Here is a 20,024-nt window from a genome sequence, read left to right as displayed (position 1 = left end):
GTTCTTGTTTGTTTGTGCATGTACTAGGCAACTTGCATGTAATCTCCTACTCAATTGATACCTTGGTTCTCAAAAACTGAGGGAAATACTTATGCTACTTTGCTGCATCATCCGTTCCTCTTCAAGGGAAAACCAACGCAATGCTCAAGAGGTAGCAAGAAGGATTTATGGCGCAGTTGCCGGGGAGGTTGCACCAAGTCAAGTCAAGATTTGATCTCCCGTCAACAAGCCATTTATGGCGCCGTTGCCGGGGAGATCTACGCACAAGTCAAGACATACCAAGTACCCATCAAAAACTCTTATCCCTCGCATTACAATATTTTCCATCTGTCTCTCGTTTTCCTCTCCCCCACTTCACCTTTGCCGTTTTATTCACCCTCTTTTTCCTTCCCGCCTTCTGTGTGCTCGTTCTTTTTGCAATTTGTTGCTATCATGTCTGAAACTGGGGAGGTTATCGTTGATAAGGATAATAATATGGAAAACTTTGATGCTATTGATGATCCTCTTGAAAACCCTACTATTTTACACACTAAAAAGTTTCGGACTGGTAGCGGTAATATTATTGGGAAGGGAGTTATTCAAGATTTCTTTACTTGTGCCGGTGCTTTGCCCACCATGAGCGGGTCTATTCTTCATAAAACTAGTAGTCTCGCGGATGCTATATCTTTGCTCATAGTTGAACTTGAAAGACAATTTTTACATATGCATCCTTCCATACAAAGGATTTTCCTAGAATTTTCTAACATTGAGCATTCTTCTGTTAAGTGAGCAGCGACCATCTTTTTAGCTCATGAGTTCAGATTTATAATAAAAGAGGCCAATGAAAATTTTGTGCATTATAGGGTGGATGCCGGCCATCCTCCCATAGAAGCAATCCTTTTTTATCAAGAATACATTATGCGTTTACGATCTTTAGATCATGTTTCTTTTAATGAAAACCTTAGAAAAAGGTTCCTACCGATGTTCTTGTTGACAAGATCTCTGAACTTAATGATAATTTTGCTATCCAGAATAATGGGTTAGCTTTTTCCCTTGAACAAAGGCTCATGACTTTTTGCCAAAAGAATGCTTATAATGATGAATTGGTTGTGCAATATGAGGGGCCAAAGGAGGAGCCAATACCTCCCGAGCTTGATCTTGGGGACTTTTGTCCCATTAAATTTAGCCCTTTTGATTACTTTTGCTTGCCACAAAGAAATATTGCTGCTGAACGTAGGGATTTTGAGATGAGTTTTCGTGATTTACCTTATCATTATCATGGCAATACCTAGATCTATTCTTGCTTTTTTGCCTAGCTAGGGGCGTTAAACGATAGCGCTTGTTGCGAGGCAACCCAATTATATTTTTGTTCCTTGCTTTTTGGTTCTGTTTAGTAATAAATAATTCATCTAGCCTCTGTTTAGATGTGGTTTTATGCTTTTAGTTAGTGTTTGTTCCAAGTAGAACCTTTGGGAAGACTTGGGGAAAGCCTTTGCGATCTTGCTGTAAAAAAACAGAAACTTTAGCGCTCACGAGATTTGCTGCCATTTTTTACTGGAGGGTGAGATTAGGTTGATTCTTTCTGAAGATGATTAATAGATAAATTCCTCACGTCCAGAAATTTACTTTAGAATTTTTGGGGTTACAGAAGTATTCTAAACCTACAGATTACTACAGACTATTCTGTTTTTGACAGATTCTGTTTTTCGTGTGTTGTTTGCTTATTTTGATGAATCTATGCCTAGTATCGGAGGGTATGAACCATAGAGAAGTTGGAATACAGTAGGTTTAACACCAAAATAAATAAAGAATGAGTTCATTACAGTACCTTAAGTGGTGGTTTGTTTTCTTATACTAACGGAGCTCATGAGATTTTCTGTTTAAGTTTTGTGTTGTGAAGTTTTCAAGTTTTGGGTAAAGATTTGACGGATTATGGAACAAGGAGTGGCAAGAGCCTAAGCTTGGGTAGACCAAGGAACCCCAAGGTAAAATTCAAGTACAACCAAAATCCTAAGCTTGGGGATGCCCCGGAAGGCATCCCCTCTTTCATCTTCTTCTATCGATAACTTTACTTGAGGCTATATTTTTATTCACCACATGATATGTGTTTTGCTTGGAGCGTCTTGTATGATTTGAGTCTTTGCTTTTTAGTTTACCACAATTATCCTTGCTGTACACACATTTTGGGAGAGACACACATGAATTGGAATTTGTTAGAATACTCTATGTGCTTCACTTATATCTTTTGAGCTAGATAATTTTGCTCTAGTGCTTCACTTATATCTTTTAGAGCACGGTGGTGGTTTTATTTTATAGAAATTATTGATCTATCATGCTTCACTTATATTATTTTGAGAGTCCTTTAGAACAGCATGGTAGTTTGCTTTGGTTAAGAATTAGTCCTAATATGATAGGCATCCAAGATGGGTATAATAAAAACTATCATAAAAAGTGCATTGAAGACTATGCGAAGTTTGATACTGGATGATTGTTTTGAGATATGAAGATGGTGATATTAGAGTCATGCTAGTTGATTAGTTGTGAATTTGAGAAATACTTGTGTTGAAGTTTGTGATTCCCGTAGCATGCATGTATGGTGAACCATTATGTGATGAAGTCAGAGCATGATTTATTTATTGATTGTCCTCCTTATGAGTGGCGGTCGGGGACGAGCGATGGTATTTTCCTACCAATCTATCCCCCTAGGAGCATGCGTGTAGTACTTTGTTTCCATAACTAACAAATTTTTGCAATAAGTATGTGAGTTCTTTATGACTAATGTTGAATCCATGGATTATACGCACTCTCACCCTTCCACCATTGCTAGCCTCTCTAGTACCGCGCAAGTTTCGCCAGTACCATAAACCCACCATATACATTCCTCAAAACAGCCACCATACCTACCTATTATGAAATTTCCATAACCATTCCGAGATATATTGCCATGCAACTTTCCACCGTTCCGTTTATTATGACACACTCCATCATTGTCATATTGCTAGCATGATCATGTAGTTGACATCGTATTTGTGGTAAAGCCACCGTTCATAATTCTTTCATACATGTCACTCTTGATTCATTGCATATCCCGGTACACTACCGGAGGCGTTCATATAGAGTCATATCTTGTTCTAAGTATCGAGTTGTAATTGTTGAGTTGTAAGAAAAATAAAAGTGTGATGATCATCATTATTAGAGCATTGTCCCAGTGAGGAAAGAATGATGGAGACTATGATTCCCCCACAAGTCGGGATGAGACTCCGGATAAAAGGAAAAAAAGAAAGAAAAGAGGCCATAAAAAGATGAAGAAGAAGGCCTAAATAAAAAAGAGAAAAAAAGAGAGAAGGGACAATGTTACTATCCTTTTTCCGCACTTGTGCTTCAAAGTAGCACCATGATCTTCATGATAGAGAGTCTTCTATGTTGACACCGTCATATACTAGTGGGAATTTTAAATTATATAACTTGGCTTGTATATTCCAATGATGGGCTTTCTCAAAATGCCCTAGGTCTTCGTGAGCAAGTGAGTTGGATACACACCCACTCAGTTTCTTTTGTTGAGCTTTGATACACTTATAGCTCTAGTGCATCCGTTGCATGGTAATCCCTACTCACTTACATTGGTATCTATTGATGGGCATCTCCATAGCCTGTTGATATGCCTAGTTAATGTGAGACTATCTTCTCCTTTTTGTCTTCTCCACAACCACCATTCTATTCCACCTATAGTGCTATGTCCATGGCTCACGCTCATATATTGCGTGAAGATTGAAAAAGTTTGAGAACACCAAAAGTATGAAACAATTGCTTGGCTTGTCATCGGGGTTGTGCATGATTAAATACTTTGTGTGATGAAGATAGAGCATAGCCATACTATATGATTTTGTAGGGATAACTTTCTTTAGCCATGTTATTTTGAGAAGACATGATTGCTTTGTTAGTATGCTTGAAGTATTACTATTTTTATGTCAATATTAAACTTTTGTCTTGAATCTTTCCGATCTGAACATTCATGCCACAATAAAGAAAATTACATTGACAAATATGCTAGGTAGCATTCCACATCAAAAATTCTGTTTTATCATTTACCTACTCGAGGACGAGCAGGAATTAAGTTTGGGGATGCTTGATACGTCTCCAACGTATCTATAATTTTTGATTGTTCCATGCTATTATATTATCTATTTTGGATGTTAATGGGATTATTTATAAACTTTTATATTATTTTTGGGACTAACCTACTAACCCAATGCCCAGTGCAAATTGCTGTTTTTTTTGCCTATTTCAGTGTTTCGCGGAAAAGGAATATCAAACGGAATCCAAATGGAACGAAACCTTCGGGAGAGTTATTCTTGGAACAAACATGATTCGGAGGACTTGGAGTGGACGTTAAGAAATCAACGAGGAGGCCATGAGGCAGGGGGGCACGCCTACCCCCCTGGGCACGCCCTCCACCCTTGTGGGCCCCTCGTGGCTCCACCGACCTACTTCTTCCTCCTATATATATCCATATACCCCGAAAACATCCAGGAGCACCACAAAACCCTATTTCCACCGCTGCAACCTCCTGTACCCAAGAGATCCCATCTTGGGGCCTTTTTTGGAGCTCCACCGGAGGGGGAATCGATCACGGAGGGCTTCTACATCAACACCATAGTCTCTCCGATGAATTGTTGGTTTATGATCAAGTTTATGTATGAACAATATTTGATTCTTCTCTGAGATCTATTATGTATGATTGGTTATCTTTCCAAGTCTCTTCGAATTATCAGTTTGTTTTGGCCTACTAGATTGATCTTTCTTGCAATGGGAGAAGTGCTTAGCTTTGGGTTCAATCTTGCGGTGTCCTTTCCTAGTGACAGCAGGGGCAACAAGGCACGTATTGTATTGTTGCCATCGAGGATAAAAAGATGGGGTTTATATCATATTTCTTGAGTTTGTCCCTCTACATCATGTCATCTTGCCTAATGCATTACTATGTTCTTATGAACTTAATACTCTAGATGCATGCTGGATAGCGGTCGATGTGTGGAGTAATAGTAGTAGATGCAGAATCATTTCGGTCTACTTCTCGCAGACGTGATGCCTATATACATGATCATGCCTAGATATTCTCATAATTATGCACTTTTCTATCAATTTCTCGACAGTAATTTGTTCACCCACCGTAATATTTATGCTATCTTGAGAGAAGCCACTAGTGAAACCTATGGCCCCGGGTCTATTCTCCATTATATTAATCTCCCGTCAACTAGCTATTTTTGGCGCCATTTATTTTGCAATCTTTATTTTCCAATCTATATCATAAAAAATACCAAAAATATTTATCTCATTATATCTATCAGATCTCAATTTCGTAAGTGACCATGAAGGGATTGACAACCCCTTTATCGCGTTGGTTGTGAGGTTCTTGTTTGTTTGTGCAGGTACTAGGCGACTTGCGTGTAATCTCCTACTAGATTGATACCTTGGTTCTCAAAAACTGAGGGAAATACTTACGCTACTTTGCTGCATCACCCTTTCCTCTTCAAGGGAAAACCAACGCAGTGCTCAAGAGGTAGCAAGCCCCGAACCTAGGTAAGACTCGTAGGCGTTCGAGATCTCGCTCACTCCCGCTTCCAGGGCCCGACGACGTACTCCTATCCCCATCCATGATAAGCCACCCCCTGCATATGTCGCTAGATATCCCCGACATTAATACTACAACTATATGAACATGGAAAGGAAACTAAAAAGAAGCTACAACTATTTTTTTGGTTTTCCTTAAAGTTTTTCAAACACACAAGAAGAAATCGGGAAAAGAAAGTAAACTAACAATGATAATACAATGGAAAAGTATGAACACCGACAACTGGAATAAGTGTGTGAACATGAATGTAATGTCGATGAGAAATATGTACTCGCCCAAGCTTAGGCTTTTGGACTAAGTTGGTCTAGGGCCACGGCTGGCCTGGCGGATATCCAAAGTTATAGTCGGGGTTGTACTGGGATGCGGCAGCTACTGCCTGAAGGGCTGCAGCATGGAGGCGAGCGGCCTCCACCTCTCTCTCATACTCGTTCACCTCCTCTCTAGTTATAAAATATCTCCCTTTGACCTGAAAGTTGGAGAAGGCAGGAGCAGTAAGAGTAATATGGACAGCACGCTGTCGGTCAAAGATTGGTCAGTACAGGAGGGACTTCTCGTTCCTCACAAGAAACTGATAGTGTCCCAAAGCATTATAATCAAGAAAAGTAGGTGGTAACTCAATGTCATTCCCCCTTATGGGTACTCCAAGATAATTAGCCAAAGGGGTTGCATTGATCCCACCACAAAAATCTCCGTCTATAGCATTAAGATGTAACCTTCTCGCAATAATGGCCCCCCAAGTTATATCATTTATCACCGAACACCGCACACTTGAGGACACTAAGATCCAATGCACAAAGGTGGCTATGATCGTGTTTACCATTAATGCATCTTCCTATGAAGAGAGCAAAATAATGTATGGTAGGAAAATGAATGATCCCCATGGAGGCTTGTGTAATATGTCTAGTTTCTCCCACAGTAATGCTAGCAAGGAAATCATTGTACTAAGTTTTACGAGGCTCGCTATGAATGCCCCATCGTGGGATTTTGCATGCAGTATTAAAATTTTCAAGGTCCATGGTATATGATTCATCATAAAATCAAATAAAATAGTATGGGCATTGCGCTGAGTTGTAAACTTAAACCTTTGCACAAATGAATCAATGAGTTGATAGTATTGGGGACACTTATCTGATAAGAAGTCCCCCTGTTTAGCATTTTGCACGTACACATCAAACTCAACCTTGAAACCTGCACGGACCATGAATTCATCCGACGGTCATTCACAAGGCCACACTTGAGCTTCCCTTGGTGGTTCAAGGTCCGGTTCACGTATCACGAGCCTCGGTGCTTGCTTCCTCGAGGAACCACCTTGGTACATTTTCCTAAATATTTTTCTTCCTCTAAAAAATTTCTGAAATTTTTAGTGACTCAAAATAAAAGTGAACCAAACTATAGAAAATTGATAGAAACTACTCCTACAAGTGTCTAGAGGCTATATCATGCATCAAAACCACTTTGGACCATATAAATTTGACATGCAAGCTCAAGAACAAGGTCACCACAACAGCAAAAATTTGCAATAAATAAAGCACTAGAACAAAAATTAATTGGACCAATGGAGGAGTCACATACCGAAGAACAATCCCCCAAAACAGTTTTGAAAATGGAGCTTTGCACAGGGAGATCGAAAATGGCAGCAAGATGAGCTAGAACACGGGTTTGAGCAACGGGATGATTTTTTCTGGAGGAAGACGAAGTGGATGGGTGCTGGAATAAGTGAGGGGGGCTATGTGGGACCCACAAGGCGGGGGGCACCCAGGGGGTAGGGCGCACCCTCCACCCTTGTGGACCACTGGTGCAGCCCCCTGGTGCATGTTTAGTGCCAGAAATTCTATAATATTCTATTAAAAATCATACTAAATTTTCAGGGCATTTGGAGAACTTTTATTTTCGGACATTTTTTATTGCACGGATAATTCAGAAAATAGACACATAATACTATTTTGCTTTATTTAATCTAAACAACAGAGAGTAAAAAGTGGGTACAAAAGGTTGTGCTTTCTAAATTCATCCATCTCATGCCCATCAAAAGGAATCCATTCACAAGGTTGATCAAGTCTTATTAACAAACTTCTTCCGAATGACATGAAACCGGAGAACTTTCGAATGACAGTAGGTTACCTCAACGAGAATATGCATGTCCCGAACAATAAGAATATCATATTTCTTTTTAAAGTAGGGAGAGGAAATTCAAAACCTCCAATAGTAATAGTTGATTTTTTTTCAATAGAATTGATACTATGAACTTGAGGTTGTTTCTTCGGAAAGTGTACTGTATGCTCATTACCATTAACATGAAAAGTGACATTGCCTTTGTTGCAATCAATAACAGCCCCTGCTGTATTAAAAAAGGGTCTACCAAGGATGATCGACATACTGTCGTCCTTGGGAATATCAAGAATAACAAAGTCCGTTAAGATAGTAACGTTTGCAACCACAACAGGCACATCCTCACAAATACCGATGGGTATAGCAGTTGACTTATCAGTCATTTGCAAAGAAATTCCAGTAGGTGTCAACTTATCCAATTCAAGTCTAGGATATAAAGAGAAAGGCACAACACTAACACCGGCTCCAAGATCACATAAAGCAGTTTTAACATAATTTCTTTTAGTGGAGCATGGTATAGTTGGTACTCATGGATCTCCAAGTTTCTATGGTATGCCACCCTTAAAAGTATAATTAGCAAGCATGGTGGAAATTTCAGCTTCCGGTATCTTTCTTTTATTTGTAACCATATCTTTCATATACTTAGCATAAGGAGACATTTTCAGAATATCAGTCAAACGCATACGCAAAAAGACAAGTCTAAGCATTTCAACAAAGCACTCAAAATCCTCATCATCCTTTTTCTTGGATGGTTTAGGAGGAAAGGGCATGGGTTTCTGAACCCATGGTTCTCTTTCTTTACCGTGTTTCCTAGCAATGAAGTCTCTCTTATCATAACGTTGATTCTTTGATTGTGGGTTATCAAGATCAATAACAGGTTCGACCTCCACATCATTATCATTACTAGGTTGAGCATCAACATGAACATCATCATTAACATTAGTACTAGGTTCATGTTCATCGCCAGATTGTGTCTCAGCATCAGAAATAGAAATATCATTAGGATTCTCAGGAGTATCTGTAACAGGTTCACTAGAAGCATGCAAACTACTATCAGTTTTCCTTTTCTTTTTATTATAAGGACTAGGTGCATCAGTATTAACTCTCTAAGAATCTTGATCAATTCTCTTTGGATGACCCTCAGGATACAAAGGTTCCTGAGTCATCTTACCACCTCTGGTCATAACCCTAACAACATTATCATTATTCTTACTATTCAACTTGTTGAGCAAATCATCATGTGCCTTAAGTACTTGTTCTACTTGAGTTTTAACCATGGAAGCATGTTTAGTAATAATCTTAAGCTCACTAACAATTCTACTCACATAATTATCCAAGCAGTCAAGCATGTAAGCATTATGTTTCAATTGTCTACTAACATAAGCATTCAAGTTTTCTTGTTTAACAATAAAATTATCAAACTCATCCAAGCATTGACTAGCAGACTTATTATGAGGAATATCACCTTCATTAAATCTATAAAGAGAGTTTACCTCTACTACCTGTGTTAGGTTATCAAGACCATGTATTTCTTCAATAGGCGGTAAATTCTTAACATCTTCAACTTTAATACCTTTTTCTTTCATAGATTTCTTTGCCTCTTGCATATCTTCAGGACTAAGAAATAGAATACCTCTTTTCTTCAGAGTTGGCTTAGAGGTTGGTTCATGAAGTGTCCAATCATTATCATTACTCAATATATTATTCAATAGCAATTCAACTTGCTCAACAGTTCGTTCCCTGAAAACACAACCATCACAACTATCTAGGTGGTCCCTAGAAGCATCGGTTAGTCCATTATAAAAGATATCAAGTATTTCATTTTTCTTGAGAGGATGATCAGGCAAAGCATAAAGTAATTGGAGAAGCCTCCCCAAGCTAGTGGGAGACTCTATTCTTCAATTTGCACAAAGTTAAATATTTCCTTTAAAGCAACTTGTTTCTTATGAGTAGGGAAATATTTTCCAAAGAAGTGATAAATCATATCCTGGGGACTACGCACACAACTAGGAGCAGGAGAATTAAACCATAACTTAGCATCACCCTTTAACGAGAAAGGAAACAACTTAAGAATCTAGTAATAGCGAATTTTTTCCACATGAGCAAATAGGGTGGCTATATCATCCAATTTAGTAAGATGTGCCACAACAGTTTCAGATTCATAACCATAGAAAGGATCAGATTCAACCAAAGTAATCAACTTAGGATCGACAGAGAATTCATAATCCTTATCAGTAACAAAGATAGGTGAAGTAGAAAACTTAGGATCATATCGCATTCTAGCATTCAAAGACTTTTCTTTCAGCTTAGCTAACCGTTTCTTAAGATCATCTCTATCATTACAAGCAAAAAAGTCTCTAGCAGTTTCTTCATCCATAATATAACCCTTAGGTACAACAGGAAGTTCATATCTTGGAGCTAGTCTTATCAGGTGTTTCAAAGTTTTCAGTTTCAATAATTTCATCAGTTTCCGAAATATCATCATCTTCAGCATAATCAATAGTTCTAACTCTAGCAAGATGTTCATCAAGTAATTCCCCAAGTGGCACAGTTTTATCAAGCAAAGTAGTAGCATCATAAGCATCATTCATAGTAGAGGTAGCATCATCAATAACATACGGCATATCAGAATCAATAGCAGGTGTAGGTGTCGCAAGCTTACTCAAAACAGAAGGTGAATCAAGTGCAGAGCTAGATGGTAGTTCCTTACCTCCCCTCGTAGTATAGGGAAAATCCTTGGTTCTAGCATCTTTCAAATTCCTCATAGTGATCAATAGATATAGATCACAAGTAACTCAGGGAATAGAGTTATGCTCCTCGGCAACAGTGCCAGAAAAAGGTCTTGATAACCCACAAGTATAGGGGATCACAACAGTTTTCGAGGGTAGAGTATTCAACCCAAATTTATTGATTCGACACAAGGGGAGCCAAAGCATATTCTCAAGTATTATCAGCTGAGTTGTCAATTAAACCACACCTGAAAGACTTAATACCTGTAGCAAAGTATTTAGTAGCAAAGTAGTATGGAAGTAACGGTAACGGTAGCAAAAGTAACAGTATCAGTTTTGTAGCCATTGTAACAGTGGCAACCGCAAAGTAACGTAGCAAACATCAATATGTGAAAAGCTTGTAGGCAATGGATCAATGACGGATAATTATGTCGGGTGGCATTCATCATGCAACAATTATAACCTAGGATGACACAGAACTAGCTCCAATTCATCAATATAATGTAGGCATGTATTCCAAATATAGTCATACATGCTTATGTGAAAGAACTTGCATGACATCTTTTGTCCTACCCTCCCGTGGCAGCGGGGTCCTAATGGAAACTAACGAATATTAAGGCCTCCTTTTAATAGAGAACTTGACCAAAGAATTAGCACTTAGTGAATATATGAACTCCTGAAACTACGGTAATCACTGGAAAGAATCCCAATTATTTTCACCTTAGGGTATGCAGATCATAACTCGTAATAGGTGTCTACAACTTGCAAGATAGGATGAACACAAATATATTCATGAAAACATAGTAGGTTCAGATCTGAAATCATCGCACTCGGGCCCTGGTGACAAGCATTAAGCATAGCAAAGTCATAGCAACATCAATCTCAAAACATAGTGGATAATAGGGATCAAACCCTAACAAAACTAACTCCATTACATGATAAATATCATCCAACCCATCAATGTTCAGCAAGCCTACGATGGAATAACTCACGCACGGCGGTGAGAATCATGAAATTGGTGATGGAGGATGGTTGATGATGATGATGCCAATGATTTCCCCTCTCCGGAGCCCCTAACGGACTCCAGATCTGCCCTCCCGATGAAGAATAGGAGGTGGCGGCGTGTCGGGGGAAACGACACCTATGGGATCACTGGATCCCTTTTTGCTGCGGTTGGTGGGCGCGAGGTTGTGCAAAGAGCGGGTCTAGAAGCTAACACGAGGATCGTTTACCCAAGTTTGGGCGGTGAGGATGCGTAATCCCCTAGTCCTGCTTTTGGTGTATATTTGAGTGTTCTTGAGTTCTTGAACTAGCTACGATGTGCGCGTTGTCCAAAAAGTCCGAATCCCTCTCCAGTATGTCTTGGGCCTCCTTTTATAGCAAAAAGGGGCTGCCATAGTGACACGCAGGAGGTGGAAAGGTATACAATAACGGAGTCTATCTCCTAGCACCGTAGGACAAACACATTTAATGCGCTGCCGACATGCCCTTCTTGCTTTATCGGGGACGGCAAGGAAGCTCGTCCCAGCTGTCGCCGCCTCGCCTGGCCTTGACGCGAGTCCGAACTGACGAGGTGTGTAGTGCCACGTTGGCTGGCTGCTGAGTTGGTGCGGTGGCTGAATCTTCACGAAAAATAAAAAAAGAGAAAGAAAAGAGGCCATAAAAAAGAGGAAAGGCCCAAATAAAAAAATGAGAGAAAAAGAGAGAAGGGACAATGTTACTATCCTTTGACCACACTTGTGCTTCAAAGTAGCACCATGATATTCATGATAGAGAGTCTCCTATGTTATCACTTTCATATACTAGTGGGAATTTTTCATTATAGAACTTGGCTTGTATATTCCAATGATGGGCTTCCCCAAAATGCCCTAGGTCTTCATGAGAAAGCAAGTTGGATGCACACCACTTAGTTTCTTTTGTTGAGCTTTCACATAGTTATAGCTCTAGTGCACCCGTTGCATGGCAATCCCTACTCACTCACATTGATATCTATTGATGGGCATCTCCATAGGCCGTTGATACGCCTAGTTAATGTGAGACTATCTTCCCCCTTTTTGTCTTCTCCACAACCACCATTCTATTCCACTTATAGTGTTGTATCCATGGCTCACGCTCATGTATTGCGTGAAGATTGAAAAAGTTTGAGAATGTCAAAACTATGAAACAATTGCTTGGCTTGTCATCGGGGTTGTGCATGATTTAAATACTTTGTGTGATGAAGATAGAGCATAACCAGACTATATGATTTTGTAGGGATAACTTTCTTTGGCCATGTTATTTTGAGAAGACATGATTGCTTTGTTAGTATGCTTGAAGTATTATTATTTTTATGTCAATATTAAACTTTTATCTTGAATCTTTTGGATCTAAATATTCATACCACAATTAAGAAGAATTACATTAAAATTATGCCAAGTAGCACTCCGCATCAAAAATTCTGTTTTTATCATTTACCTACTCGAGGACGAGCAGGAATTAAGCTTGGGGATGCTTGATACGTCTCCAACATATCTATATTTTTTGATTGCTCCATGCTATATTATCTACTATTTTGGACATTATTGGGCTTTATTATCCATTTTATATTATTTTTGGGACTAACCATTTAACCAGAGGCCCACCCAGAATTGCTTTTTTTGTGCCTATTTTAGGGTTTCGTAGAAAAGGAATATCAAACGGAGTCCAAACGGAATGAAACTTTCGGGGACGTGATTTTATCAATGAACAAGACCCGAGAAACTTGGACCCTACGTCAAGAAACAAAAGAGGAGGCCATGAGGTAGGGGGGCGCACCTACCCCCCCCCCCCCAAGGCGCGCCCTCCACCCTTGTGGGCCCCCTGTTGCTCCACCGACGTACTCCTTCCTCCTATATATACCTACGTACCCCCAAACAATCATATACGGAGCCAAAACCCTAATTCCACCGCCACAACTTTCTGTATCCATGAGACCCCATCTTGGGGCCTGTTCCGGAGCTGCGCCGGAGGGGGCATCGATCACGGAGGGCTTCTACATCATCACCATAGCCCCTCCGATGAAGTGTGAGTAGTTTACCTTAGGCCTACGGGTCCATAGTTATTAGCTAGATGGCTTCTTCTTTCTTTTTTGGATCTCAATACAATGTTCTCCCCCTCTCTTGTGGAGATCTATTCAATGTAATCTTCTTTTTGCGGTGTGTTTGTTGAGACCGATGAATTGTGTGTTTATTATCAAGTCTATCTACGAACAATATTTGTATCTTTCTAAATTCTTTTATGTATGATTAGTTATCTTTGCAAGTCTCTTCGAATTATCAGTTTGGTTTGGCCTACTAGATTGATCTTTCTTGCAATGGGAGAAGTGCTTAGCTTTGGGTTCAATCTTGCGGTGTCCTTTCCCAGTGACAATAGGAGCAGCAAGGCACATATTGTATTGTTGCCATCGAGGATAACAAGACGGGATTTTCATCATATTGCATGAGTTTATCCATCTACATCATGTCATCTTGCTTAAGGCGTTACTCTGTTTTCATTAACTTAATACTCTAGATGCATGCTGGATAGCGGTCGATGAGTGGAGTAATAGTAGTAGATGCAGGCAGGAGTCGGTCTACTTGTCTCGGACGTGATGCCTATATACATGATCGTACCTAGATATTCTCATAACTATGCTCAATTCTGTCAATTCCTCAACAATAATTCGTTCACCCACCGTAGAATACCTATGCTCTTGAGAGAAGCCACTAGTGAAACCTATGGCCCCCGGGTCTATCTTCATCATATTAATCTTCCAATACTTAGTAATTTCCTTTGCTTTTTTCCTTTGCTTTTTATTTTCCTTTTCATCTTTATCATAAAAATACCAAAAATATTATCTTATCATATCTATCAGATCTCACTCTCGTAAGTGGCCATGTAGGGATTGACAACCCCTTATCGCGTTGGTTGCCAGGATTTATTTGTTTTGTGCAGGCACTCGCGCGTAGCCTCCTACTAGATTGATACCTTGGTTCTCAAAAACTGAGGGAAATACTTACGCTACTTTGCTGCATCATCCCTTCCTCTTCGGGGAAAACCAACGCAATGCTTAAGAGGTAGCAAGAAGGATTTTTAGCGCCGTTGCCGGGGAGTCTACGCAAAAGTCAATATACCAAGTACCCATCACAATCCTTATCTCCCGCATTACATTATTTGCCATTTGCCTCTCGTTTTCCTCTCCCCCACTTAACCCCTGCCGTTTTCTTCGCCCTTCTTCTGTTCGTCTTTCCATTTGCTTTGATATCTTACTTGGCTCGTTTGCTAGTTTGGTTGGAATAATTGTTTATTTGTTACTAAACAGAGAACCTAAGGATCTATGGATCCTCATCCGCTTGCTAATCTATTTAAGAGATCCAATTATGATGAACCAATTGCTAGTGAGTTTTGTGCACTAGATTATCTTTATGAAGTTTTGCTTGAAATTCGTGAATCTGAAAATTGTGATGAAGTACTTTATGGAGTGATTCACGATGAATCTTTGAATGAAAAGCATGATTGCAATGACGTCATTATAAATTCTCTTAATAATTGTGCTAATAATATGCAAAACCCTAAGCCTGGGGATGCTAGTTTTGCTATGTCCTCTACTTGTTGCAATGATCATGATTGGGGTGATTCTTCTTGTGATATTGAAAATTTATTTAAGCCCCATGATGAATATGAGATTGATAATAGTGTTTGCAATATTATTGAAAGTGGGTTTGGAGAGTTCATGACTTTAGTTAATGTTAATCCCACTATTTTGGAAGAGTGTCAACTTTGCATACATGTGGATCGTGTTGAAAATATTTTATGTGATAGATATTTTTTTGAATTTGCTTATGATCCTACATGTAATTATTATGAGAGAGGAAAATATGGTAGTATAAATTTTCATGTTACTAAATTACCTCTCATTATGTTGAGATTACTATTGTTTCTTTCCTCTTCCATGCATATGCTAGTTTTTGCTTGCCATGATAATTTGTTTGCCTATAAGATGCCTATGCATAGGAAGTATGTTAGACTTAGATGTGTTTGTCACATGTTTTATGATGCTCTCTTTGTGCTTCCATTCTTGTCTTTCATGTGAGCATCATTAAAATTATCAATGCCTAGCTAAAAAGGCTTTAAAGAAAAGAGCTTATTGCGAGACAACCCAATATTTTTCCTTGCTTTTATTTAATAAATAATTTATCTAGCCTATGTTTAGGTTGTGTTTTTTTTGTTTAATTAGTGTTTGTGCCAAGTAGAACCGTTGGGAAGACTTGGGGAAAGTCTTGATATCTTTCTGTAAAAAACAGAAACTTTAGCGCTCACGAGAACTACTGCCATTTTTATTTGGAAAGTTATATTTAGTTAATTCTTTTTTCAGATGATTAATAGATAAATTCCTCACGTCCAGAAATTTATTTTAGAATTTTTGGTGTACCAGATCTTGCGCTAGCTACAGATTACTACAGACTGTTCTGTTTTTGACAGATTCTGTTTTTCGTGTGTTGGTTGCTTATTTTGATGAATCTATGGCTAGTAAAATAGCTTATAAAACATAGAGAAGTTGGAGTACAGTAGGTTTAACACCAATATAAATAAAGAATGAGTTCTTTACAGTACCTTGAAGTGGTCTTTTGTTTTCTTTCGCTAATGGAGCTCACGAGATTTTCTACTTTGAGTTTTGTGTTGTGAAGTTTTCAAGTTTTGGGTAAAGATTTGATGGATTATGGAACAAGGAGTGGCAAGAGCCTAAGCTTGGGGATGCCCATGGCACCCCCAAGATAATCTAAGGACACCTAAAAGCCAAAGCTTGGGGATGCCCCGGAAGGCATCCCCTCTTTTCGTCTACTTCTATCGGTAACTTTACTTGGAGCTATATTTTTATTCACCACATGATATGTGTTTTGCTTGGAGCATCTTGTATGATTTGAGTCTTTGATTTTTAGTTTACCACAATAATCCTTGCTGTACACACCTTTTGAGAGAGCCATACATGATTTGGAATTTGTTAGAATCCTCTATGTGCTTCGCTTATATCAGTTGAGTTATATAGTTTTGCTCTAGTACTTCACTTATATCTTTTAGAGCACGGTGGTGGATTTGTTTATAGAAACTATTGATTTCTCATGCTTCACTTAGATTATTTTGAGAGTCCTAAATAGCATGGTAATTTTCTTAAATAATCCTAATATTTTTGGTATTCAAGAATAGTAAAAACGTTCATATGAGTGTGTTGAATGCTATGAGAAGTTTGATGCTTGATAATTGTTTTGAGATATGAAGATGGTGATATTAAAGTTATGCTAGTTGAGTAGTTGTGAATTTGATAAATACTTGTGTTAAGGTTTGTGATTCTCGTAGCATGCACGTATGGTAAACCGTTATGTGAAGAAGTCGGAGCATGATTTATTTTTTGATTCTCTTCCTTATGAGTGGCGGTCGGGGACGAGCGATGGTCTTTTCCTACCAATATATCCCCTAGGAGAATGCGCATAATACTTTGCTTTGATAACTTGTAGATATTTCCAATAAGTATATGAGTTCTTTATGACTAATGTTGAGTCCATGGATTATACGCACTCTCACCCTTCCACCATTGCTAGCCTCTCTAATACCGCGCACCTTTCGTCGGTATCATACACACACCATATACCTTCCTCAAAACAGCCACCATACCTACCTATTATGGCATTTCCATAGCCATTCTGAGATATATTGCCATGCAACTTTCCACCGTTTCGTTTATTATGATACACTCCATCATTGTCATATTTCTTTGCATGATCAGGTAGTTGACACTGTATTTTTGGCAAAGCCACGGATCATAATTCTCATACATGTCACTCTTGATCCATTGCATATCCTGGTACACCGCCGGAGGCATTCATATAGAGTCATACTTTGTTCTAAGTATCGAGTTGTAACTGTTGAGTTGTAAGAAAATAAAAGTGTGATGATCATCATTATTAGAGCATTGTCCCAGTGAGGAAAGGATGATGGAGACTATGATTCCCCCACAAGTCTGGATGAGACTGCGGACGAAGAATAAAAAAAAGAGGCCATAAAAAAAGAGGAAAGGCCCAAATAAAAAAATGAGAGAAAAAGAGAGAAGGGACAATGTTACTATCCTTTGACCACACTTGTGCTTCAAAGTAGCACCATGATATTCATGATACAGAGTCTCCTATGTTATCACTTCCATATACTAGTGGGATTTTTTCATTATAGAACTTGGCTTGTATATTCCAATGATGGGCTTCCCCAAAATGCCCTAGGTCTTCATGAGCAAGCAAGTTGGATGCACACCCACTTAGTTTCTTTTGTTGAGCTTTCACATACTTATAGCACTAGTGCATCCGTTGCATGGCAATCCCTACTCACTCACATTGATATCTACTGATGGGCATCTCCATAGCCCGTTGATACGCCTAGTTGATGTGAGACTATCTTCCCCCTTTTTGTCTTCTCTACAACTACCATTCTATTCCACTTATAGTGATATATCCATGGCTCATGCTCATGTATTGCGTGAAGATTGGAAAAGTTTGGGAATGTCAAAGGTATGAAACAATTGCTTGGCTTGTCATCGGGGTTGTGCATGATTTAAATACTTTGTGTGATGAAGGTAGAGCATAGCCGGACTATATGATTTTGTAGGGATAACTTTCTTTGGCCATGTTATTTTGAGAAGACATGATTGCTTTGTTAGTATGCTTGAAGTATTATTATTTTTATGACAATATTAAACTTTTATCTTGAATCTTTCGGATCTGAATATTCATACCACAATTAAGAAGAATTACATTAAAATTATGCCAAGTAGCACTCTGCATCAAAAATTCTGTTTTTATCATTTACCTACTCGAGGACGAGGAAGAATTAAGCTTGGGGATGCTTGATACGTCTCCAACGTATCTATAATTTTTGATTGATCCATGCTATATTATCTACTGTTTTGGACATTATTGGGCATTATTATCCACTTTTATATTATTTTTGGGATTAACCTATTAACCAGAGGCCCAGCCCAAAATTGTTGTTTTTCCCCTATTTTAGGGTTTCGAAGAAAAGGAATATCAAACAGAGTCCAAACGGAATGAAACCTTCGGGGACGTGATTTTCTCAATGAACAAGACCTAGGAGACTTGGACCCTATGTCAAGAAACAAAAGAGGAGGCCACGAGGTAGGGGGCGCGCCTACCCCCCTGTTGCTCCACCGATGGACTCCTTCCTCCTATATATACCTACGTACCCCAAACGATCAGATACGGAGCCAAAACCCTAATTCCACCGCCGCAACTTTCTGTATCCATGAGATCCCATCTTGGGGCCTGTTCCGGAGCTCCGCCGGAGGGGGCATCGATCACGGAGGGCTTCTACATCATCACCATAGCCCCTCCAATGAAGTGTGAGTAGTTTACCTCAGACCTACGGGTCCATAGTTATGAGCTAGATGGTTTATTCTCTCTTTTTTGGATCTCAATACAATGTTCTCCCCCTCTCTTGTGGAGATCTATTCGATGTAATCTTCTTTTTGAGGTGTGTTTGTTGAGACCGATGAATTGTGGGTTTATGATCAAGTCTATCTATGAACAATATTTGAATATTCTCTGAATTCTTTTATGTATGATTGGTTATCTTTGCAAGTCTCTTCGAATTATCAGTTTGGTTTGGCCTACTAGATTGATCTTTCTTGCAATGGGAGAAGTGCTTAGCTTTGGGTTCAATCTTGCAGTGTCCTTTCCCAGTGACAGTAGGGGCAGCAAGGTACATATTGTATTGTTGCCATCAAGGATAACAAGTTGGGGTTTTCATCATATTGCATGAGTTTATCCCTCTACATCATGTCATCTTGCTTAAGGCGTTACTCTGTTTTCATTAACTTATTATCTAGATGCATGCTGGATAGCTGTCGATTAGTGGAGTAATAGTAGTAGATGCAGGCAGGAGTCGGTCTACTTGTCTCGGACGTGATACCTATATACATGATCATACCTAGATATTCTCATAACTATGCTCAATTCTGTCAATTCCTCAACAATAATTCGTTCACCCACCGTAGAATACCTATGCTCTTGAGAGAAGCCACTAGTGAAACCTATGGCCCCCGGGTCTATCTTCATCATATTAATCTTCCAATACTTAGTAATTTCCTTTGCTTTTTTCCTTTGCTTTTTATTTTCCTTTGCATCTTTATCATAAAAATACCAAAAATATTATCTTGTCATATCTATCAGATCTCACTCTCGTAAGTGGCCGTGTAGGGATTGACAACCCCTTATCGCGTTGGTTGCGAGGATTTATTTGTTTTGTGCAGGTACGAGGGACTCGCGCGTAGCCTCCTACTGGATTGATACCTTGGTTCTTAAAAACTGAGGGAAATACTTATGCTACTTTGCTGCATCATCCCTTCCTCTTCGGGGAAAACCAACACAGTGCTCTAGAGGTAGCATTTCCTTCCTCTGCCCCGCTAGGTGTGGCCACAGGTGCAGCTCCAACTGCCCGCGCACAAGTAAAGGGGTACAAAATAGGACCCCTCCTTTTGTGTACCGATGGGAGCCCCCGGGCCTGGGCCATATATAAGCGCG

This window comes from Triticum aestivum, chromosome 1A, assembly GCF_018294505.1.
Source record: "Triticum aestivum cultivar Chinese Spring chromosome 1A, IWGSC CS RefSeq v2.1, whole genome shotgun sequence".
Classification (NCBI taxonomy): domain Eukaryota; kingdom Viridiplantae; phylum Streptophyta; class Magnoliopsida; order Poales; family Poaceae; genus Triticum; species Triticum aestivum.
Note: the sequence above shows the minus strand (reverse complement) of the source record.